Raw genomic sequence first — 25070 nt, 5'->3', positions numbered from 1 at the left:
ATGAGGTATATTTAAGGGTAGGGGAAGCGCATCAGTGCAGTGCGCCCCCTCCTGGTTAGGAAAACTATAAATTAAGTAATCATGGGGTAAATTGGGAGTTCTGGATTTGCAGATACAAACTACCATATATAAAGCAGATAAACGACAAAGTCCTACTATATAGCACAGGGAACTATATTCAATGCCTTGTAATGACCTATAGTGAAAAAGTGAAAAGGAATATATATATATATATATATATATATATATATATATATGACTGAATGACTATGCTGTACACCAGAAACTAACACAACGTTGTAAATCGACTGTACTTCAGTTTTAAAAAGTCTTAATGGCATGTGCTCACTGGTCACTTAGAATAATTTTCATTTATGAACAACCTGTTTGCTTTTAGCTGAAATTTCTTGGGCAGAAAGAATAACAGTGCACTTGTGACTACAAGATGAAATTTTCTTTGGCTTTTTCTCACATTGTCATGTTTTTATTTTTATTATCGGGGGAAATTTTGCTTAGAAAAATGTTGTCTCATCATTTCACTATTTTAAAAGTTTTTTCTGATGAAGGAAATTTGGTTTTTGAACCTCAGGTTTGGCATCCCGGTAGCCAGTGGGTTACCAAGAAAATGAGAACATTTTCTTGCTGTGTTTACTGAGATGCCCTGAACTCTTGCCCTGAGCTTACTTCATTTATATCCTGTATCTGTTCAAACTGTGAATTTAGTTTAGCATCACTAAACACATTCCATTTGTTTAATGACTGTGTACTCCCTGAATCTCAAACTCACTCCTCTGGGATTCTTCAGTTGTAAAGTAAGGCAAGATGAGAAAAATGAGATCCAACATTAAAAAAAAAGTAGTTTCAACTCTTATTCACTTTGTGATTTCATGAACCCTATAGTATTGAGGCTTTAAAATTTTTATCTATTAAGATCGATATGTTGCTTTCTTTTAAAATCAGTAACAGGTATATTTCTTCTGTACCTTTCACCACCCCCGAAGGAGTGTGTTACAGACTGTGTACAGAGTACAGAAATCACTGTATCCACCACTGGAGTGGAACACAGCAGTTGTTTAACAGAACACAACAATACTGCAAAATCATTTAAGAGAGGAATCAAATGAGAGTACAGCCTCCAAAAGAAGCTACAGGGGGGATTTAAGAAAAGCAGTCTACAATCTCTCAACTTGGACTGTGGCCAGAACATGCAGGCCAAACACTCCACTCCATTGCAGTTTTTCCCTTAAACATTATAGTGCCTTTGACCCAATGATTAGTGTCTTGACATTTTAATGTTGATCACACATGACATCGGCATCTAGTCCCTTGATAATTACAGATCCAGAACTGGTCTAGAAAAAAAAAAATTCTGCTTAATGACTTTCCAACATTGACTCTTCAAATGCATCTGGATTCCCATCTTGATGTCTCCTTGCAAATGCCCCCGGTCTGAATCAATGTTAGTAATATTGTAACGAATATATTGTTTAAAACCCAGGATGGCAAAGTTGTAGGTTGTAAGATAGATTTTTCTAATTGCATGTAAATATGAAATGGTACAAGCTTAAGACATCACTGCAAAATTAGATTTTGAGAGATCTGGTGAAGCCAAGTGAATAACATTATAGTAAAACAGACATAATATGTGTCATTGAGGGATTGTTGTTTCTGTTTCTGATTGCAAAAGGCTCTGCTTTAATCTACGTTGTACTGTGTAGATCCTCCCAAAGTCCGGAATGATAGTGATCATCCTACAGGTGAATTTATTCTAAAAAATATGTGTGTGTATTTCATTTTCCTTTTGGAAAAAACAATAGACATTTTCATTAACTTTTATGACCTACTCATATTTTATCTTTTGATAATGTAATCTATCTTCTCAGGTCATAAGTACATTGGACAGTCTCTTTTGATCTTTCATAATTCTATAGAAACTCTTCTTCTACAAAGAAGAATTAGGCTTTGAAGTCAGACTAGAGCTATTTCTTTTTTCATCCGGCAGGTTTGAATCAGCATGCCCTCTAAAAGGATTAATTTCTTTTGTTCCAATTTTAAAGTAACAATTGCCAGCATCTTGAAAAGCATCAATTATGTGGAAAAACTGCCGTGAGCAGAAACCATAATAAAATAGTTAACCTTCATCTTTAGAGTGACTGTGATGCTACCAAGAATTCAATTTTTTGTACTTTCAAATACCTATCTAATAAACCTGCTTTTTAAACTTCATATACTAATTAAGAAAAGACAGTCACCTGTAGTTTATATATATTCAAAATGATAGTAAAGAAAACATACTTATATCCATTTAATTTTGTTTGAATTATAGTTGTTTGTGGTGAGAGTTACCAGTTGTCTAAATTTCCAAAAGTCACATATTTCGACATTTAGAAGTAAGTCAAATTTTTATTGAAAAATAAATTGCATCATAAATATAAAGGTGTTGACAATTGCAATTTCTCTCAAGTAATTACACCATGTAACTAATTTAGCTAATTCTTACTGACTTTTCTGACATGCTTAATTTCATGATTTGGATATAAGCATTTAGTGGTGGGCAACAGAGCACAATACAAATGTTATTGTTTTATTGTATTATTTTCTTTAGTTAGTATAACTAATTGTAGTTCAGTCAGATTTCATCAGTATCTTTGCTTAAGTGAGTTTGCTTTGTCGGGTTGGGGCTAAAGATAAGAGATATTTGGTGCATTTCAATAGGATAATAGCACTTGTTAATACAGGGTGGAAAAAAAATGCTGGGTGAAAATTAGAATGCAATTTGGATATAGATGTGGGAATTTTTCGAGTATCTAATATGTTCCTGTTTCTTTAAGTACCTTATTTCATTTCACAACATTATTATGAGAGAAAAATTACTATTTCTAAATAGGGGAATATTTAGATTAATTAGAGCAGAAAGGGGTTCAGTAACTTACTCTAGGCCACACAGTTGTAAGTGATAGATCAAAGTCGCTGGTTCGAGCACCCTCTCCACTCAACAGTGACACTGATTTGGTGAATAATATGCTTATGAGCTCATGTAACTTCAAACTTTCAAAGGAGAACTTACACAAAAACCTGAAGCTTAGCTGCATCATTCTTCCATGAAAAGAAGGGTTTTCCTAGAACCTAACTTGAGAACCCTGATAGGTGGCATGTCATGGAGAGTCTGGTTTCTTACTGTGTGGGCGCAGCAAAGCTTCCTGGTAGCACCCCTCTGCGTTCTAGCAAGTAACAAGCCTCCTCTAAAACAATGCTGGTTTTGCTTGCCCCAGAGAGACATGATGTGGTCAGCAGAACCCTTCGCTTCAATGGTCTAAGCCAGCCTTGTGTGTTAGAGGCCAGCTATGGACTTTAGAAAGGGAGCATGAATGAAGTCGCAATATATCTGAACCCATTTAATAACATTTTAACATGACAATATTTTATTCATATATTGAAATCAATTAAACAACTGTTTTTGTAAGTAGAAAAAATGCCCCACAGAGATAAAGAAGATGTATTTTAAGGTCACACAAGCCTAGATGGCAATCCTAGTTTTCCTTTTACTAGTTCTGGATCTGAGGCAAGTCATGGCAACCCACTAATCTGCAGTTTCATTATAGGAAAAATAGGGCTAATAGTAGTGTCTCTTTCCTAGGGCTGGTATACCTCAGTATGTCTTAAATGAGATAATACAGGAAAAACTCAGAGTATCAGACCTATAACATGGGAAGCTTCAGAAATCATTTTTGTTCACTTACTGGCATTATTATTAATACACACCAGATAGCATGTAAGATCCTTGAGAACAAATAGACACTGCCCCGACGTTAGACATAGAGCTTGTGGACTGAAAAGACAGGCAGTTAAACAAGCCTGGGCCGTGCAGTTTACTAATTACTGTGCTGGCAGAGGATCAAAGCCATCAAGAGTTCCAGACGCTTTCACTTCATTTGAAAAGACCCTTCCAAAGTGAGAACTGGTTCCATGGAAGGGATGTATTTCATGAGGGTCCCAGTCGAGTCCCAGCTCTTCAAAATGCCCTTACCACCACGGACACACTTGAGCCCTCATGGATTCGTATCAGACACCTCGGGTAGTGCTCTGGTCTGGACTGACAGGCACTCAGTTGACCTACCTTTTCTTTTCTTTAATTGGTTTGCACTGAAGGGTGATGGTATACCTTCCAGGAGGCCAAAAGGTGATACAAACGGATGTCACTGTGGGCAAAAAATCTAGAAGGGTTTTTCACTCAGGGTCTTCTTCCAGTGAAGACCAAACTCTTGAGTTGACTGAAAATACTGATTTCCATGTTAGTTTGCAGTGGAAGTGATGGCATTCATGATTTGAGGGTTTTCTATCTCAGACAGGTCTACTGGTGGCCATGTATGAGGATCACTTATATGGAAGGCATGGGAATTAAAGTCTTAGATTCTGTGTCGTTGAGGGAATACTTGGTTAGGACAAGCCAATGCAGTAGTTTGCCCACTGTTGGCACCTGAATGGCCGAAGTTGCCAAGGCCAGAGTGTGACTGTTAAGCGAGGAGTGATTTCCATAGTAAGTTGTAATTGGAATACAGTATGAGGGCAAAAGGGACAGCCAAAGGGACAGTGACCATGAATGAGCTCCAGACAACAGATGCTCTTTTTGGAGAACTAGTCACGTTACTGGGAATGAAGGCTTTGCAGTCTCGGATGTTGGGCTTTTCTGGTCTTTTGGTCGTCAGCAGGGATGAACATTTGGTGCCATCTTCTGAGAGTCCTGGAAATAACATCTCTCCCACTTGTTTTTGTTTGTGTGTGTTTCTTTTTTCCCTTTTGTTTTCTTTTGGATTATCTAAAAAGTATTATATAGGATCATTAGTGATTCGCAGAAAGACATTCTCAGAAAGCTTCAGATCTTTTTGCTAAGTTTGATTCTAGTGGAGTTGATTCTCGTGGAGGGTAAGAGGGAGGTCCTGCAACACAGTTCTCACTTTCTCCATGATAAGCCATGACAAACCATGTGATGAAACACAGTGTTACTGTGGTTAATAACCTAGAAGCACAGTTTTTTCACAACTAATTAAGGTGTTCTGCATCGGTGACTGACCTCAGTAAATATATAGCTCCTGCTCTTTTGTTGCTTTGTACATTTTAAAGCTGCCAAGAGAAATCTAAAAAAAAAAAAGGTAGATTTGTATCCATACAAATATACTGCTAAGGTGTTCTACCCGTTAACATTTCAGTTTGTGCAAGTTGCAAGTGTTTTCAGCCGGAAATGGTGCACAGGTACCTTGTTGGCCATTTTACAGCAAAAAAGCTACTGCCGTTGACAGGCGAGGCAGCCAGCCAGGAGAAACTGGGCAGAGGAGATGCAAATTTCCCCTCAAAATTAGGGGAGGGGAAATTATGCGACTAAGTAGAGCAGCTCTTTAGATGCAATCGTAATTTAAGGCCCATTTCAAGTCCCTCTTCCTCCTCCTCCATGACGCTCTTTCAGTTGCTCCAGGCCACGATGACCTCCCTGTCCTCTGGACTTCTACACTCACTGCTTGTTCAAGTAATTAAGAAATTAAAGTTAAGATGTATTTTATATGGAAATGAATACATTTATGTATATGTATGACTGAAACATTATGCTGTACACCAGAAATTGATAAAACAATTGACTTCAACTAAAAAAAAGTCTAAAAAACAATTTTTTTAAGAAAGATGTATTATGTAAGTTTATGTATAAGTTAATTATTTGGCCCATGAAACCATTTTCCCAGAGCAGGGAAAATAACATGTTTTATGTAGTGGTTGTATCTTTTTTTTTTTTTTTTGAGTCAACTTTATTACAATTGTGAGGAAATTATTGCCTGGATCAGTCCCCAAGATCGCCCATCATCACAAAGCAGTGACATCCTTAGATGTTGTGCTAAGGACCTCTATGTCCTGATACTTCAGATTCCTCTTCCTCTTTAGTTAACATATCATCTGAACTCAGAAGGTAGTGGAAGGTCAAGCTGGGTCTAGAGGAGAGAAGGTAGATAATGCTCATACTTCCTTCTGTGACCATATGTCAGCTTTCCTCTCCTGAGACACATCACCAAGATAAGGCTTCGGGAGAAGGTAAATAGAAGATTTAGGGGTTCAAATCTCATTAGAAAAGATAAGGAAAGAGTTTCAATGCAATAGCTCATCAAAGACAGAAAAGGGTTCTGGGAGTAGATGGCTTCAGAGATAGGGGACATATCCGGATAAAAAGTACAGGTAATGGCCCTCCTGGGTCATCTAACATTCAACTAACAAATGCTTACTAGGTGTTGGGCCCTGGTTTAAGGTGGTACTTGGGGATACAGCAATCCACACGTTAACCAGGATCCCTGTCCTCAAGGAGCTTGCACTCTGGTGGAGTAAAAAAGAAAATAAACCCACGTACATATAAATAGTTATTACTGTGGTTGAAAAAAAAAACCCATAAATACATAAATAGAATAGTGAGTGGTGAGTCGAGGGTGAAGGTCCATTTGTAGACGATGGTCACAGAAGGCCCCTCTGAGATGGCGGACCTCTGAGTGGAAACCTAAAGAGGAACAACCGTCTTCCAGGACTCTCTGGGAAGAGAGGGTTCCAAGCAGAGGGTTCGGCACGTGCAAGAGTCCGGAGGTAGGAGTGACCTTGGCTTGTTCTAGGAGAGAAGGAAAGTAGGAGGCGCTCTGTGCAAACGGAAGGGGAGTGTCAGATGAAATAGGTGGCGGGGGAACACATGGGCTCCTATAAGCATGAGAAGTGCTTTGATTTAATTCCAGTTGTGATGCGGAGACACTGAAATGTTTTAAGCAGAGAAATGCTATGAGCGAGTTTCTATTTGAGGATCCTCTGCACGCTGTCGGGTAGCCTGACTGTAGGTAGGAAGGACTGGAGTTCAAGAGACTGAAGAATGTATCCAAGGGAAAGGTGAATGTGTTTTGGGCTGTGATGGTGGTGGTGAGGCTGGTGAGAGGTCAGATTTGGACATTTTGTGGAGGCAGAATAGGTTTTGATAGAGATTAAAGGAAATAAAGGCATTGCAGACGACTCTCAGGATCTTGGCCTCAGCACTGGGTTGGACGCATAAGGTGTTCCCACGTAATTCTTGTGTCATCCCCCACTGCTCACACCTGTTCTTTGTTAGCCTTATTTCCCTAACTGATGGATAAGTGTGACTACCTCAGCAGCAGTTCATTGAAAACTCCACTGATTTATTTTCTCTACAAGAAAATATTATTCAAGAACAATTTTCTTCCATAGGAAAAACATTATGGTAAAGTTTTTAGAAACTTTAGAGTTGCTGTAAATATATTTATGTTCCTGAGATTACTTATAAGATGATTACTCCATTTAGAAGCTTTATGTCAAATATAAAATCTGAATTGCTCACTTTCATTAAATGTTTAAGTTGCACACAGAATCTCTCTTTTTGTTACCATGTGACAATGTCTGTAGAGGCTGTTGTGAAATAGAAGATGACATTTTAAAAGCTTTCTAAGTTTTTAGTCCTTTCCATGAGAAGAGAAATCTCTGCCAATACTTGTGTGTTGTGTATTCCAGGAACAATACTTTAAATTTTAGTGGCTTTATCTTTACCATTTAGATAAAGATCTCTCTGATTTTTTGTTTGTTTGTTTTGTTTTGGATTCTCAATAATTTATGCAAGGTAATCCACTCTGTGGATTCTCTAAAGCAGACAGCAACCCCTACTTTCCATTTTCCCCTGACATCCAGAATAATCTTCGGTTATCTGCACGCATCATTGTTGCTAAGTATTAGCAAAGGCAACAAAGCAGATCCTAGCTATTAACACTAAACTACATGTATCAAGTTCTTACTTGCTCCCTGGCACCGTGATAAACACTTGTATGTTTTACTTCCTTTAGTCAGTGTACATTCCCTATGAAGTAAGTAGCATAATTATCCCCATTTTACTGATAAAGACTGAGACTTAGAAAGGTTAAAAGCTGTGCCTAAGGTCACTTAGCTGTCAGTCAGAAGAACTGAAATAAATATTAATCTACAGCTCAAGCTTTTAACTGGAAGGTATGTTACTTGTTGACATAGGAACGTCGGTTGAGTTGACATTTGGTTATTTTTTGTAATTTGGTTGCCTGTAAATGTTTATATCATCCAACATTTTGAAATGACATGGTCTTTAACCTATACCTCTTCTTTCTTTTCCTGTTATTATCAATGCTGTTTGTTTCATGATCCTTTTATTCTACTCTTTCTTTATCATCTTTCCTCCCTAACCTAGATTTGGTACTTACTCTACAGGGACTTAAAACTCTGCCCAGAGAAGACATTCTCTGTACTTCATGACAGTTTGTTGCCATTGCTATGCCTATGAGTGACCTAGTGATACCTCAGTCCTGAGCTCCAGTAATATTTCCAAGATTTCTTAACTTGCTTTTGAGTGTTTCTGGGCGGAATACCGCTGTGTGGCGTCTGAGGTCTTACCAGAGGCTTATTGGGTTTGCTTTCCCTGGTAAATGGATGCTATGGAATTCCTGTTACTGTAGGTTAATATTTCTTTAGCCTGTTCTTTCAATATTTTTCTAGTACAATAGAGAAAGAGGTGGAAAAATCAATAGAATTAGAATTGAAAAGAGACTGTGACAAGTGAAGATTGGGCAGAAACAAATTGAATGACTTTTTTTTCCCCTAGTCTATGTTGAAGATGAGACTACATGTCTCTTGCTTCTCTATGAAAATAAAAGATGGAGAATATCTCTCATGTATCCTGTCCTCGTTTTGGTTGTTCATTCTGAACAAACTGTCTCCTGCAAATGATACCTTCTTATGTGTTAATATCAGGGACCAAGTTGTCTGCAGTACCATATCTCCTACCCCTTTCTTTCCTGAAGATTACACTTTTTGCTATTCTTCTTGATATGAAAGTGAGGAGGGAAGCCATCAATCTTTGAACCCCCAACTTATTAATGCCTACTAAAATATTCTTCAGTGTGTGCTTTGTTAAAAGAGTCTCCTCGAATGCCTCCAAGGCAACTAGAGCCTGGTCACTTCACTCTCACCTCTGCTTCCTCTCTTTCTGCAGGACAAGCTTATCGAGTCCTCCTCTGCCAAGCCATCCCTGTGGATACTTAGATTTTTTTTTCCAGACCCCATCCTAACTATTTTATCATTTTGTCTACATTTTCATTAGTAATTTCAATCTTTGAAGACAGTTTTCTTCTAAAGCTAGATCCTCTACGTGTGCTCTTTGTTTCATACCCAGCCAATTCTGGATTGTTTCCATGAGGATGACTTCATTTCCCAAGTCTGTGTGATTTCCTCTTCAAGGGAAATGTGGAGGTATTTCGGACTAGGATTGTGGCTGCAGAGATGGTGACAGGTGGCCAGATTTGGGCCATCGTGCCAACCATTGTTGAGAATTTCGACTGGAATTTGATGTCTGTTTCGCCTAAAAGGTTGCTTTAGGATCTCATGTGAAACCTTAAGTATCTTTTCACTGGTGAAGAGGAGGTTAAAAGAGATCACAGTCTTCAAATAATGGAAACATTTATTTAATATTTACTGCATGTAGTTTTCACTCAATAAATAAATAATTATTAAGTGCCAGGTACTCTGCTAGATATTAACAGTTCTATTGAGCATAAAACAGACCATGTCTCCCAGAGTTTACCAACAAAAATAATCAGTTTATGACAAAGAAGTGTGATGAGTGATTCGAGAAATTACAGAGACATAGTGATCTGTAGCAGAAACATTTCTTCTAGTCAAGAAGGCAGTGATGTTTCATTTGAGGTCCAAAGAACAGTAAGTGTTAACCCTGTCCTAGTGCTAAGGAGAGAACGCTGAAAAGGATAATTCCCTTGACCTCACAGAACTTACCATACAGGAGTGTATATACTTTCTGAGAGATCTTGCTAGAAATAGTGCAAATAAACTAGGAAAAACTTGCAGGCCAGTGGCTTTTCACTTTGCACTTAAAATTCACTTGAGCTTTGTTTAAAAAAAAAATGATGCCTCGTCAACCTCAAATCTCCTGAATTAAAATTTCTCAGTATACCTCCTGGGAATTTGCATTTTATAAGATCCCCAGTGACTCCTGGATGGATGAATGCTTGCGAATCACTGCTGAAGATTTAAACATAGGTTTTCTTGAGAACCACCCACGGATATTTTACATCTGCAGATTCCCAGGGCACACCTAAGAACTGGAGAGTCTAGAGCTAAGAGGCCCCAGATCTTCATTTCTAGACATCAGTCCAGTTGTTTCTTATTTGGGGGTGGGTGGATCATCCATGGATAAGCTGTGCTTCAGAGGTTTACAACAACGTTATCTGATGCCAAAGAAGATTATAGACTAGATACTGATTTCAGTTTTAGAGGAAGATTGGATCCAGTCAGCTAGATGGTGGCCACATCTAGCTCAAGCTGCCTCCGACTCAAACACAACTCAGCAGGTACTACTCCAGTATACAAGTGACAAACCACATTGCTTTGTTCATTAAAATCCCAGCGTATGCAGAGCTTTCAATATGTAAGGAAAGCAGTTGGGCTTTTCCAGTTCTCTTATTTGTTTCTGTGACACTTCTGAGATCTGTGGTGTCAAGTCACCATTATTTAGCTCCTGCTTTCAGAGAGAGGCAAGAAAAAATGTTATTATAATACCCCTTGGTGCTTGGTGAAATAGGTAGGCAAAAACGGATAGCTTTCTGTAGACAAGTGTTCAGTCCTTCAGAGAAAAGCAGAAGGCACCTTGTAGCTGTTTTCCTGGCCTCTTCCCAGACGATCACTGCTCTGCAGCCAGAATGCTAATTTTCCTCCCTTGGTTTCTCATCAGTCTTTATGATGAAGTCGTCTCCTTAATGAGGACCACCATGCTACAGAGGGCATGCCCCAACCCACCTCCAGCCTCCTCTCCTCGCCTTCCTTGCTTCATTAAGTCTGACACACATGCCTTATGGCACTAGCCCCCCTCCCCATGCTGTCTCTTCTCCCTCAAGATCCCTGCCATCTCCACTTGCTTCTGCATCAACCCATCTGAGACTCATGTCTCACATGCCAGCTCAGAAGTCACTTGGGGAATCCTGCCTTGATTCCCAGTCAAGGGCAGCTGTATTAACATCATTTCTATCTCATAGAGGGCTTTTCTCAGAGAGTTACTGTACACGCTTTCATGAGTTTATTTGTTTAATGTCTCCTTTACTGAACTGAAAGCAGAATGTATGTGTATCTGTATGGGCGTGATTTTATTCACCATCATGTCTATCCATAGCAAGTGCTTAATAAATCTTTGCTGAAGAAGTGAATGAGGAATTTAAAATTCTTTAAGCAAGTCAGAGTATTGCAGAGTATGATTTCAGTCCCATTCAGTGTGGGTTCATCAAACATTTATTCAATATTTGCTATGTGCTGGACCCAGTAATAAGTACCGGGAAGTCAGAGATGGGTTAACTATTTCTGAGCAGGAACCACAATTATGCACTTTAAGTTTTAGGCAACTTTCTTGCAAGTGGATACTGTGGTATCACCCATTTGTGTAAGTGATAGCTCTTTCTGACTAACTCATGTCCCCAGCTTACCTGCAAGAAGCTTGGGCATATTCCATTTATATTTCTTCAGTTATCTCCATATAATACCTCACCCAGTTCCAGGAGGTCTGAATAAAGCATCCAGTCAAGCCCAATTCTAGAAACAAACCAAAACCTCAGATCAGTTCTTGATAAGAGTATGAGAAAAAGCATCTTTTTTCTAGATCATTCTAGAATGTGCCAGCAAAATATGTTAGAGAATGAAATGGTACATTGTTTTTAATCTTCATATAAAAAGTGTTCCATGATTGTATCAATTTACGTAAACAAAGAAATCTATCCTCTTTTTGACAACTTTTCATGAAAAAACAATTTAGATACTTTAATCACAAACAACTTTCATAATAAATACGATTTATTTTTTCTTAAATCTAACCTAAAATCTACACTCAAATGTGATCACAACTCTTATCAAATATTTGATCCATTTAGAATGTGTTTCGAATTCTTCTTCCCTCTAACCATTCTATATCATGCCTGTATTTGGTGGAAATATTTCTTCTCTTCGAAAACATATTCCAAAATCTTCATACCAAATGTAAGAATCAAAGCCAAAGTTGTATTCTAACATAAGCTTATACTTCCTAGGCTCAACTCCATTTTAAATATTTGTAATATTGTCCCTTCATTTTAAATAACAATAAGTAGTCAACGTTTTATTTGCTTTTCTTTCTTTTTTTTTGTTTGTTTGTTTATCTGTGCACATCAGTTGCCACCAGATATTGTCTTGTGGGCTGTTTCTTTATCTGATTAATATTTTTGTCTTTAACACTTACTACCTTGCTCATGGTTTAGATTAGAAGAGCCAGAGCCAAAATAGCCAAAAAAACAAAAGTGTGTGTATTAAATAGAGTTAGCCAATAAACATTTTATGTGTATTATTCCAGTCTTATGCAGCCAGCAGGTCTATGTCTAATGGACCAAAATAAATATTATAACACCTGTTTGTTTAAATGAATTCAAAGTACATAGTTGTGGAAGACAGTTCTACATAAAGACAATTTGTTCGGAGGCTTATGTGAGTGATGCGGACATCTTATTCCACCATATTTTCCCTCTATATCATTGATCTTCCTCCTTCATATCTATTGAATATATAGAGCTGGTGTTTATTTTTGCCAAGTGAGGTTGGCCAGGATTAACTATATTTTACAAATGAAAAGGGGTAAGAAGAGGTCAAATGACTTTGCCAAGGTCACACAGTGAGTACATGGCAGATCCAAGATGAAAACGAAGGGCAGTGAGCCATGGTGCCTCCCTTCCTGGGAAATCATTTACCAAGCACTTATCCCAAATCAAGATTAATTGGGTCAGATGATGGCTCTTCCTTCACCAAAGCACTTTCAACTAATATAGCTGAGATTTGTTATTGGTATGTTATCATTGTAAATGGAGTGTGTAATGAAAACAAAAAAAAAGGGGACAAAGTTTAAAAAAAAGAAGTTGTTTTGCTCTAATCGCATCAAAGATTTTATATCCTTTCACAACATGTGTGAGGTAGGGCATTTACAGTGAGTTTTCTTACACATTATGTTGGGATAAAAGCTAAGAAGAATAGATCCGTAGCTCTTCAGTGTTCTAATCTCTTGCGTGTTCTTTCCAGAATTAGGGCTGCATTGTGTTTCCATAAGCATTATATTTTCCTTTGGAGTCACATTGTTCCTATTTAAACAGCTGTCCTCAGTTCTATTGCTGTCATACGGGTTGTAATTTTACTTCAACTGAAAACTATTGCTGCATTTTTATTTATAACTTGGCAAAGGACAGCAACGTAAAGTACACAGAGGTCAGTTTTTCAGAACTGGGATCTATTAACTTATTTACTAAGTGCACTAGTGTCAGAATATTATCCTGTGGTATGTTTATAAATTTAAAGGGGAAAAACTCAATTACAAAATCTATGAGCATTAAATGGGTAGCAATGCTCTCTGCAACTTAATTTGAAATGGATTTTTAAACAGACTTAAAAGTTATTTCTGATGATGTCATGGAGGACATTTAAGTTCCAGTTTATGCTTAGGATTTAAATATCTACATTTGGTCTTCCATTCAGTTTGTAACAACTTAGTGACCCTCGACTAGCCGTAACTTGAGACAACTATTTTTTATTAGAAGGTTAGGGTATTATGATAGATAAAGGCCACCAAAGATCTCAATTTCACCATATACTAGCTAAAGGCACTTTGGACATTTGGAGAGACAAAGCATTTGTCTCTTTGTCATCTCCCAGATCAGGACAAAGGGTTTATTGTATTCATATCCATTTTGGTTTTTAACTTCCATCACCCATTTTTGAGGTTAACAGCTGGGAAGACTTGTTGACCTATTTGAAATCCCTGATAGGAGACAGAGGAGAAAGTACAGTAACTCTAATATTTCTCAAGATTTCCAAAGGTGGTATTGAAGAGGACAGCCCCAGGACAGCCAGGGGAGACCTGGGAACTGTCCTCTCTTATCATAGTAGATATTTACATTTAAGGAAAATGTGACTTCCGGTCAAGAGACAAAAATATTAGAAATAATAATAAAATAGTATGCCCATTTTACACTTATTTGAATTAGTCATTTATTTTGTGCTGGGCACTATGCTCAATATTAAGAAAACAGAACTAACCAATCATAGGCCTTGTTTTCAGTGGGCTCATGTTCTAATGAAATAATCAGGCATGTAAGCAAATAACCACAGTGGAGGAGCAGTGGCCTCTAACTGAGGCATGTAGATAAACCCCAAACAAACAAACAGAAAAACCAAGTATAATAGTTTGGGGGAAAAAAATAGTAAAGGTTCACTCCAGAGATATTGGCTTAATTGTTGTTCATATTTTTTTAATAACAGAATTGATAAATGAGGAAGGGTTGTGAGCAATGTGTGGGATACTACCATGAGAAATATAAAAATATAAAATGTGTGTATGAGACACATCATGGCTAGGGGACTTCAACATAGTCACAACATGTGGTGAGAGCTGGGAGCCAATGTGAGAAGAGGAGGTTGAAAAATACAAAATGAGGCTGATAAAAGCCCTGCGTGCTCTGCTAAGGAATTTCACATTGAAGATTTTTAACTAGAAAATTGACATGATTGGATTGTACTTTGATAAAGTAACTCTCAGCAAGATAATAAATGGATAGAAGGAGTAATGTGAGGCATCAGAAATCAGAGACTAGGGGTAGGGCGTCTAGCAAGGAAGCCATTGCCATAGCCCAGGCAGAAAGTGGTCAGTGGGAACGGTTAAAAAAAAGTAATCAATTTGAGGAAAAAACACAAAGGTTAGTGTTTACTAGAAGGGTAGTGTAGCATGAGTGGCTGTGAATAATTAGGGAGAGGAACGAGGCCAAGTTTCCTTTTATCAGTAGGAGAAAGTCTCAGTTTAGGGCAAAAGATAGAGCTTTTCAAAGTTTTTCAAATCTGTTAAGTTCTTAATTCTGAGTGAAAGCCAAATGCTGGAGAGGAACAAAGTGCTAGAAATGGATGCCTTTTGGGTGGGTGGAGCCAACAGAAGTCACATCAAGGCCTAGAGAACAACGGCTGCTCTTTGGGGATCAGAAAGTATTCTAGAGCTGGACTTTGCTGGAGGAGAAGCTGCCCCTTACAGGTATCCTCATTTGGTTTCAATAAGGAAGACTGAGACTGGGTCCTTTGATAGTTAAAGCTTTTCTTTAATATGTTATCTTTTTCTAATTATTCACAGTTGCATGAATTATTAGGTGTACAACCTTGTGTGCCTCTCTTGGACTCTCTCTGAGACGCAGTTTTATTATCCTTACCATGAGAGGATACCATCTGCCCCTAGAATCATTTCTAGAATTAAATGAAATAATGTAGGTAAGGTGTCTTAATATTCCCCTTAGCACATAATAAGCACTTTATAAATGGTAGCTCTTTGTCAAATTCCTATTGAAAGTAGGGCACTCATCAGTTACATGAAGGCGTTGCTATATCTCAGTTTTACATTCCTCTGTATCTCGTCCCACTCCATTATTCACTCAGCAAGTTATTTTTGAGCACCTGTCCTGTATCAAAAATGTCTGGTTGTGGTCTGGCAGTCTAATGGGGAGAGAAATGCAGTCAAAAAAAAGACAGGATAATATGATCTCAGGGTTTATTAATATATGGGCATAATATCTCATTTATGTGTATTCTGTTATGTCCTTCTTTAAATAATTTAGGGGTGATTCTTTACACTGTTGCAGAAATTTGAAGCCCAGTGGAGTTACCCAAAAGGTAACTAGTTTGAACGACCATCTGCAGTCCCAGAATTATAGTGCAAAACTTACTGAGGTTATAGCCACAAAAATTTTATAGTGATGGCTAATATCATAATTAAGATAAATACAAACACCGTAGCTCAGAGTGTCTTACCTGATACAGTTGGCACCTATGTAGATGTAATGATCAAGAGTAGCCAATATGAGAGACTTTTTTCCTGTGATGCATCCGCCTAATTATAGTACTATGGTAATTGCTTTTAACTTTGCTAGGGAAAATGTCATTTGGGGTTGTGGGGGTTTGTTTTTAAGAAGTGGGGGAAAAACCTACAGCAATTTTCTACTAAACTCCATTCATGTCAGAGAAAGAGAAAATTGGGGGCTAGAGAAAGCAGAAGCCAATTTTGCATGTGAAGTCAAACAAAATACTAATCCATTCTTGGAGTATTAATATGCTTTCAGTTTCATAAGCCCATTTATCAAGTAAGTAGGTGTGTCTTGTGATTGCAAAACTACATTAATATTTGTTTTCCTTTCAACACCTCTACGAATTGCTTTTGGGTAGTATACTGCACCGTAGGATACTTAGCCAGAGAGCTGATGCAAAACCTCATTTTGAGAAACAAAAGCAGTGTCAATTATAGGGAATGAAGACTACATTCCAAGTTGATACAGGACCTGACACTGCAAATCTACAGTAAATTATTTGGACTCTTTTTTCCCCTGACCTTGGTCTTCACAGCATTGGTGACCTCAAATGCAAATGAAGTACACTACTAAGGGTGTCCTTCATTGGCACGAAATAGCAGTTTTTTTAATGTACGTTTCTGTGATCATCAGTTTATTTTCTAACGTGCAATTTCTCTCCCCCTAAATCAATTTACCCAGCAGCGGGTTGCGAATGTGACTCATTTCGTCTGTGCCTGTGCTTAGGATTATGTTGCTGCAATAAGACCACTTGACAGATTTTTGAGCCTAGGAAGTTGTCCATTTCAATCAACAGGACACCCAGGATGTGTCCCTGTCAGGATAATGAAAGTGTGCACTAATTTGCCTCCACTCTGAAACAGGAGAAAATATTATGCACTGTTAAAATGAAGTCAATTTCATTTTTTTTCAGAACACACAGTCTTAGGAAATTAATATAAATAATGGAAAATTATATGTATAATATATATTATGTGTATATTTTTTATATATACACACTATACACACACACACACACACACAGATACAGTAGAACTTGGAGAAGAGATTTCTTTTTCCTCCCCATTGTTGTGTACATGCCACGCATTCCTTTCCCAATTCAGTCACTCCTGTAGAAAAGTCGATGATGATGGACACATTCATCAGTTCATATTGCTCATATGACCTGCTGTTACCTGTCCACAGCAATAGATTTGTGTTTCCTGTGCTTTGGACAGGGAACACTTGGAAGAAAATGCATCCTTCCAATGTTAAATATGGTTTACTTTACGAACCCTTTGAAGGAACCTGCAGCGTTTAATTCCTCCTAGATTCATGCTAAGCAAGACCGCCTAATGGGTGGTGAAGTAGAAACACAGTGTGGTTAAGAAGTCCAAATGGTTTCATGAAGAACTGATGCAGCTTTTCAATAATACTTTTAATGAGATTAGAAACTCTGTGACATTGTCTCTTCCTCAGTCAACGGTGGTGCATGCTGGAGTTTTAATGTAATTGCAGGTGTAAACTACAGCTTTTCTAGTCCTATTCAATTTCTCTATATTCTGTTCTTGATATATCTCTTTGTGTTAATAGTTTTTGTAAGCACACAGCAGAAAGGAAAAAAAAAGGAAAACAAACTGAAGCAAAGCTCCTTTCAACTATAAAAACGTCCCTGCAAATATATGCGGGCTCTCTTTAGATATACCATTTTGTATGGTTAAGCTTCACAAACTCGTCTCTGCAGTGGCTTCACATTTAGCTGGGAGACAACTGAGTTATAAAATTGGTTTTGGACTATTGAGAAAAGAAATGGAGCTAAAGGGTACAGATTCTATCAAGAGCCCATAAAATAGGAACTTTTCTTTCTTCTGCTGAATTTCTCTCATACTGGTTTATTTTCCTTTGTATGAAGAATGGTTACTATCAAGATACCTCATACTTTTCCTCTATGCACAGTTAAAGTTAAAGTTGTGCATATATATATATATTTTTCTTTTTACCAAAAGCCAATGATTACAGGAAAAGAATAATAGCATTATTCAATTTGGGAGCTGAAAAGATAAACCTAACCATCAAAAAATCATTTTAAAGATGAAAACTGCTGTTCAAAGAGGTTGATTTGCTCCCAATCAGAAAGTTAGCTAGTGATGGAAGAACCGACAAAGTGTCACCATCTACCTTCTAGAAAAACATTTTACCCTTCAGTGTGCTGAAGAACTTGACAATAGAATGAGGGGTTTTGAAAATGTATGATTTCCAAATCTAGACTTCTTAAGAAAATAGTTTATCATGACTCAGATTTTTATTTTGTCTTTTAAAGAGTTGAATTTGATTGAAGTAGCGGACTTATTCATTAACATTTTTATTCTGTTCCCAAAGTAAGTGCATTTCTTATAGTTTAATGTCCTTTCTACTTTTTCACAGCGTCTTAAAATCTATCATTTTGTTTTGTCACCATACATCTCCAGTGAGGTAGCTATTCAAGGACACTGAAAAAGAGGAAGGTAAAATACAGCCCTACCAAGTTCACACACAAATCCATACAGACATTGACCATGTAACTGTGAGTGCTAGTGAATTTGCAGAAGGAAGTGTAAGAGGGGAAACTTACTGAGTATTGGCTGATTTGTGCTAAAGTATTAGCAGATGCTTTATATTATTTCATTTAATTCTCTATGAAGAGGCATGAACTCAATTTCCTAAATGCTGGGATGAGTCATTCATTTAGGAAATTACTTACCCTGAGTCAGTCAGGGTAAATAATTCAACTGAGGCTTCAATCCTACATTTAGAGGCAAAGGTAGGATTCAAACTCAGGATGTTCACTCGAAAGCAAATGCTGGGTCTTCTAGATTAGTGGTTCTCAAAGTATGTGGTCTGGGGACCCCTGCAGGCTCAAAGACCTAGTCTGTGAGATCAAACTAATTTTATACCTTTTCAAATCTCATTGTCTAATGAGATTATAATGTTTTCCAGAGGTTATGTGATATATAACACAACAAATTGATTAAAGCAGCAGACAGGAGAGTTCAGCTGCCTGCTATGAAAACAGAAGTTTTAAAAGATTTGCAAATGTGTAAAACATTTTTTGCTTGGGAATACAGTTATGTTTTAAAACATGTCAATTCTATTAATATGTTATAATTTTATTGTTATTTTAATAATTTATTAAAATTTTTCATTATTTAAAATTTTAGTAGGTTATACATGTATGCGCAGGTGTAACTCACATACACAAGAGCTCTCTTGGAATCCTCCAGAATTTGAGTGTAAAGGAGTTCTGAGACCAAATATATTTGAGAACCACTATGTTGGATGAAGCTTCCTCACAGAGTAAAATCAGAAGCTAAAATATACTGCAAAACAACCAAGACCTATCTTTGAAAAGATGAGAAAATCTGTGTGTACATCAGTCTCTGTGCTAGAAATGACCTTTAGATAAAATTTTGCTGCCAGGTCACTTTTTTTTAACTTATCCTAGGAAAAAAAATCAGTAATTTCTGTCCTTTTCTTGGAGGTTATGAGTTATGAATCATCATGCTACTCAGGTATTTAATTCCTTTGATTTAGTTTCAGAAAAGGTCTCAAAGGTCAAGAAGGAAAGAGAGGTGATAAAACCTGCACATTTCAAAGCAAGGGGCTAGAATCCACCTAGAACTTTCATAGAAAGATCAAAGTAGGAGAAGCCAGGTGGTTGGAAATTGAATAATTTTTTAAAAAAATATAGTTGTTAATATGCTTTGAGTCTTCATGGAGGCACATAAAGCAAGCTTCCCTTTCACATGAAACCTCGAGAAAGGGGGCTTTAGGAAGACCGTTTGGAGATCCTTACACGCAGCATACAGAGTTCTGTGGCCCTGCAGCTGATGTGTGACCCATAGAAGGTAGGATCCTGAGCTTGGCTCAGGCTTGAGGTGGAGGAGCGTCAAAGACTTCACAGAAAACAGTCTGGACTCACAGAAGTTGACAGGGCCCAGTCTGGTGAGCATTTTCTTTGGAATCAGATATTGAAGACACAGCCTAGAGTTGTTGTTTTTAGTAACTTTCATTTTTAAAATTCTTACATATTTTACAATAATACATTTATTATTACAGCATTATGTTACTTCATTCCTACAGAGAAGTTACAAGACTACTACCAAGAATTACCATACACTCATCCTAAGATTCAGCAATTGTTTATATCCTGTGCCATTTGCTTTATCAGTCCCTGTTTCTATCAGTCTCTCTCTCCCCATGTGCACACACACACACACATTTTTTCCCCTGAACCATTTGCCTGCAGGTTGCAGACATCATGCCTCTTTATCCCTAAGTAATTGTCTGTATTTCCTAAGAATAAGCACCTTTTCTTATAGAAACACAGTGTATTTATCAATGTCAGGAAATTCCTAGTTTTTATCATCATATTACCTAATCTGTAGCTGGAATTCTTTGAAATTCTTCCCAGAAAGACTGCCTGGAAGGGCATTCTGACCCGACATAGGGAAATAGAACTGCTAACCTCTCAAAGGTTGAGAGAGGAAGAATAAAGGGGAAGCAGGTGAAAAGGCAGTCTCTAACCCAGCCTTGAGTGACTGGCAAGGGTGCTAAGAAATTGGAGTCGGTGACAGAAAGGACTCACTTGATGAGGAACAATTCAAGGACTTACTTTCTGGGAAACAGGGTTGAAAGAGGTTCCTGGCCAGCGAGCAGCAAGGCAGATTCCAGGATGGCTAGGGGATGGCTGCTGCTTGTGCTGTCTCCTTAATGGCAGAACTGATGACGGAACCCAGGGCTGTGCTGCTGTGACAGTAGAGCTACTTCATGCTCCGTGGCCAAAATGAGCTGCTGTATTAATATCCAGAGCCAGAATTCTGCCTGACAGTATGTTAATGTAATCTGTAACCCATCTTTACCATTCTAGAGCTATAGAGGTATTTATTCATTTAATAATCTAATATTAACTGAACGTATACATTGTAAAGTCTTGGGCTAGGAATAAATTCCTGAGCAGTGACAACACTCATTCGTTCACTCATTCATTTAACAAGTATTTTCTGAGAATTATCACGTGCTAGGCTTCCTAGATACATTCTGTTGTCTTTGTTGAGCTTGACTATTACCTCTGCAAGGGGGATGCTGCAGAGGTGTTTTTTGTCTGTACTATTATAGTTTTCATGCTGTAATGATTTTATTAAGAAAGAATCTGGATCAGAGAATGAGGCTAAAAGAGAATTTAGTTCTGCTTTGTTCTTCTGTGAAGATGTATTGTCTTCTCGAAGGCCTGCTTGTTCGCTACATGTTTTATTTTTTAATAGCTCCAGGCTAGTAGCTACTTAATCCTGCATTTATTGTGAACTTTGGACAGTCAGTTGCAAAGCGGAATACCCTTATGCAAAATACGCTTATGAAATGTTTCCTTCGGCAGACAGAATTCATACATTCAAAAGCTAAAGCCCACGTGTGTGTACACTGATTAATTTTCACAAACACCAAGTGGAGTGTTGTTTTCTATCCAAAGTTCTACACGTGGTTTTACCATTTAGGTAGCTCTGATTTGTCTAGAAGTCTTTTGACATGATATGTGTATTAAACACTCAAGCCTGAATGCACAGTAATTTTCCCTTGGAGGCAAAAAAAAACCCCAGCATTATCTGAGCCATCATTACTCTTAACTTTCAGTACGAATCACAAGCCTTATCAGCATGATTCCATTTCCTCTAGTTTGACTCTAAAAACTCTTCAACTTAAAGCCAGAATATAATGATATTTGCTTCTTAAGCTTTATAGAAGCATTCGGAAGCCTGGAAATGAGGCTTAAATTATACTGAACCTTGGAGTTTCTAATAGTCATTTTTAAAATCACTGGGAACTAAGTTCAGTGGCTTGCTTTGGGAAGACTATTCACGACTCATAAATCTAGAGAAAAATTAGAAGTATGCTTTGTGTCAGTTTCTGTTTATTATTTTACATTGTAGAATAAAACATGTAATTTGATTTCTTAGGCATATATATGTGTGTAGACACATGTATCTACACATATGTACAACACGCACATAACATGTGTAGCTATGTCTTTTATGCATATATAGAATATCCATGTATACATACAGGCTGTATGTTTCATTCTGCCATGTATACAGTGTATATGCATATTTTTATATACATTTGTATATAGAAGAGCTTCTAAGTAGTAGAAAGTGATAAAGACTATCTGGCTCTAGGTGGGTTTTTTTTTTCCCTTTTTTTAAATGTCAAACATTGTACCTGTTTAAGTGACCTTTCGAGAAAGTTGGTAACATTAATGTAACATACATTGTTGGAAAGTTTGTGAGTTTGCTAAGCAAAGTAGCTTATGCCTATATATATGAGTGTGCAATTACTTCAGAATGAATCTTCCTCCTCAGTGGTAGATGTAAGGTACTGAAAATAGATATTAAAAAAAAAACCCTTGAGCTATAAATGCTTTTGGTATAGCACTGTAGTGAAGAATTACATTTTAAAGCTTGTTTTCTTAATTTTATGTATCTTTTTAGTTTCTCATTTCTTAAGAAAATATTACTATTCAAGCGTTTAAAATTGCTTCCTTTTCTAATTCTAAGTTAACAGAATGGCTACAGCATTTATGCTTCATTTGAACACTTTCAAGAAAGAAGAAAGTTATTAACCCAGTGAGAGTAGAAATTATGCCTGTCCTATAAACATATTCCAAGTACACAGAGTTAGTGTTTCCCAATTAAGGAGATGTTAGTGTCCTGGTTATGGAAACAAGAAAGTGAACACTAAGAGATAGTTGCCTTCTCTGGGTGCTTAATGTATTTGTATACTTTTGATCACTAGAAAATATTGCCCATCCATTTAACATGTTCTTTCCTGATGGGAAAATGCCATTCCGCAGTTAGGGAAAACAACAGGGCATATTAAAATAAAGCACTGTTGGTTTTATTTTATTGGGAATCACTTGGTTTCTTGGCTCAATTATTTGTTTTTGGCTATGAGAATGTGTTTATGGCTGCTTGAAAACCCACACAGCATTGGATACCGACGTGTTCCTTCCATACCCTTTTATAGACCCCCTGAAATTATCCACACAATAATCTAACTTTAATATTTGGAAACTGCTTTACTCGGCTGTGTTAAAGGCTCTTAAGATCGCGTCATTTTCCTCTTTCTTGAGCACAAAGTGCCTTGCCTCGGGCAACAAGCTTCCAATTCTCTCTACCCAGAAGGTTTTTGCCTGGGTCCCCACACAGCTGTTTTCCTCACCTTACCCTGATTTCTGCTCAAGTATCTTTCCAGAGTGGCTTTCCAGGACCACACTATCTCAAATAGTCTCTCCTGGCTACTTTCTGCCTAATTTTTTAAAGTCTTATCTGCCTATGTTTCATGGCCACTATTACTATCTGGAGTTATGCTGATTCACTTGTTTTGTTGATTCCATGAGCATAGGGATCTTGTGTGTCATGGTCGCCTCTCTCAACAGTGCCTGCCATATTCCATGTGCTCTAGATACTATAACCTATGTAGAAAGTAAGTTGAAAACCAAAAGATTTCGGTAAGTGACAACCACGCACAACTTGAAGCCATTAAATAATATCATATCCAAAGTATCTGAAAAGTTGAATTCCTTTTTTCCCAAGTAGTCAAACTAAAACATCATATGCTATAGATAGTTCAGCTTGTAGCAGTAGAAATAAGTTATCTAAAACCATAAATAAGAAGCTTTAGTAAGATAAATTATATTTGCAACAATTAATTTAAAGATATAGCATCGTACCAATTACTTTGGATTTGCCTCTAGATAGATAACAATTTAGCATCAACCACTGGCCGAGTTGTAATGGTCAGATTGCCCATCTGCGGATGGATAGATGATCTTATACATTCCCGAGCTGTATTCATGTGAGCTTGTCTCTGTATAGGCATAGTCTAAATGGATAAAGATCTCCATATTTGATCAGGATAAAGGAACAGAAGAGGCATATCGAGTAACACCAGATCCATAAGATGACATTGTTGCTAGCTTGTTCAAGTAATATTATAGAAATACATGGTTATTTTCATCATCTCAGAGATGTCCCCATGAAAAATGGGATAGAAAACTTCGACCAAATAATGCATGGTTGGTTGACAAGCCACTTCAAATCTCCTTTCTCTGCAGTTATTTGTGTCCTACCAGCCCTGGCAGACCTTATCAGGTATTTTTTAACTCCAACAGAAAAACATACTTTTCAACATAATCTTCTCATATTATTGTTGTTCTTCTGAATCTTTTTCATGTAAATTCTGTATTATAATACATGTTCCTGCCCAGCTGGCTTTAGAAGTTCAAAATGTAAAAACACAGAGATGAACCAATATGGACAGAGATAAACGAGTATAAACAGAGTATGATGATTGGGTAATTTGGTGAAGATTTTACATTTGTTTCCTTAAATAAAAACTGTGTTTTCCCTGCTGACCTTGTCTCAAAAGCAATAGAGTAGTTGAAATGGGAATAAGAAATAGAAAATGCTTGTAGGAGTTTCTGTCATTCAGCGTGGAAATAAGAACAGTAATAGATTTTCTAAGAGCATTATTTCAAAGGAGCCTTTTATGTTAACAATAGTCATAAAAAATATTTCTTTTTCCTATAATTCAGTGGTTGGATCATTACTCTCTTATTCAGGAAGCTCTACAAGATATGCTTGGCTTTTGAAGTCCTACGTGGTAGTACACTTCATCCTTCGCTAGGTAATTTCTGCTAATGAAGATACCAACTGTGGTTTCAGACTTTCCAGTGTCCTGCCCTTGTGTGTTACAGGTAGTACAGACTGTTTTATAGCCTTTGTTAATGCATTTGCAGATTGCATTGAAAGGGTCTGGGAAAATTACCCCATACATCAGCATGAGCAGTGCAAATTGTTTTCTTTCTCTTCTTTTTTTTTTTTTCAGTCTACATCCTGTGCTAGTGTACTACATTGTACAAATCAGTTAAAAAAAAAAACCAATTAAGTGACTCTGGTTAGTTCTGAAAAGTTGGAGGGCTGAGGCAAATATACTTTCTGAATGCTTTTCCAAACTGAGCAACAAAAAGGGAAGTAAATAGACTTATGAAACAAAACTCACATGCTGCCCTCTTCCTACCATCCAGATTCAGAAATCTTTGCAACT

The 25070-nt window shown here is 37.3% G+C and overlaps 1 protein-coding gene and 1 long non-coding RNA gene across 6 annotated transcripts in view; one reads left to right on the top strand and one right to left on the bottom strand.

Moving 5' to 3' along the window:
* Window positions 1-25070, top strand: part of SYT1 (synaptotagmin 1) — an 898755-nt gene that overhangs the window by 555838 nt on the left and 317847 nt on the right. The window lies entirely within an intron of this gene.
* The window catches only part of LOC140700242 (uncharacterized), a 332718-nt gene that overhangs the window by 27687 nt on the left and 279961 nt on the right, over window positions 1-25070 (bottom strand). The window contains exon 2 of the long non-coding RNA XR_012078604.1: window positions 11532-11637. This is a non-coding gene — a long non-coding RNA (uncharacterized lncRNA). The remainder of the gene's footprint in view (window positions 1-11531; window positions 11638-25070) is intronic.

This window comes from Vicugna pacos, chromosome 12, assembly GCF_048564905.1.
Source record: "Vicugna pacos chromosome 12, VicPac4, whole genome shotgun sequence".
Classification (NCBI taxonomy): Eukaryota; Metazoa; Chordata; class Mammalia; order Artiodactyla; family Camelidae; genus Vicugna; species Vicugna pacos.
Note: the sequence above shows the minus strand (reverse complement) of the source record. Positions and strands in the feature narration are given on the sequence as shown.